Source organism: Periplaneta americana, chromosome 15 (genome assembly GCF_040183065.1).
Source record: "Periplaneta americana isolate PAMFEO1 chromosome 15, P.americana_PAMFEO1_priV1, whole genome shotgun sequence".
NCBI lineage: Eukaryota > Metazoa > Arthropoda > Insecta > Blattodea > Blattidae > Periplaneta > Periplaneta americana.
In genome coordinates this window covers 49,102,153-49,103,049 of record NC_091131.1, presented here as the reverse complement: position 1 = coordinate 49,103,049, position 897 = coordinate 49,102,153, and positions in this window count along the sequence as shown.

The window sequence follows — 897 nt, the reverse complement described above, 5'->3', positions numbered from 1 at the left end:
GTACATTATATTTACCAGAATGTTAACCTATCAGTGTGGCTATCTGTTGACATGATTTTAAACTCAGCATTTTGTCTTGTGTATCAAGCAGAAGTTCATCGTATTCTTTTATTAATGAACTAAAATCCATTGATCTGTTTTGATTTCATATGTTAAGTTTGTCATGGCTCCATTGTTGCATCTCTATGAAGTAGAGACGTAGAGAAAGGAAGCAGAATTATAGACAAAAGGGCTGGAGCTTGATAAGGCAATGACTACATTGATTCCCTTTAGCTTATTTTGAATATTTCTGGTTCCTGCTAGTTTACATGGTAAGAAAAAAGAATTATAGGTAATTAATGAGGTTTCTAACAACAGTGAGGTGCATAATAAGTGTTATTGGTTGGAGTTGAATGTGAAAGTTATTGAGAGAAAGCCAGTGATGGATGGTAGCGTTATCTATTGAGACACTACCTAGACTGTCTCTTCCCTCCTCTCCCCATTTAGACTATAGATGCGGGGATGAGACGCAATCTCTGCTCTCAGGACTCAAGATGAACTCTGCCTTTGATTCTTGACCAGATTTAGAGAATAATAAAGGCCCAGGGCAAGCCCTGTTATATAGAGAAGAGAAGAAGCATTTCAGGGGCACCTGAGCAAACTAGAAACTCTAGCAATGATATGTTTAAAGAAGAGACAAACTCGAAGATTTCTCGGGGGAAATATTTGTGATCTCTCTTTTGCCTGAGTTTAGCAGTCCATTTTATAGCCTACTATGTTTCAGACCCATAAAAACTTCCGAACTTTGGATGATGTCAGCGACTTGTTTTGAAGAGTGATGTTGAAAGTCATAAATGACAGGAAAGAAGAAGCCTTATGTCAGTCTTCTTCTTCTTCCTTTTGTAGTTCTGGGTAACC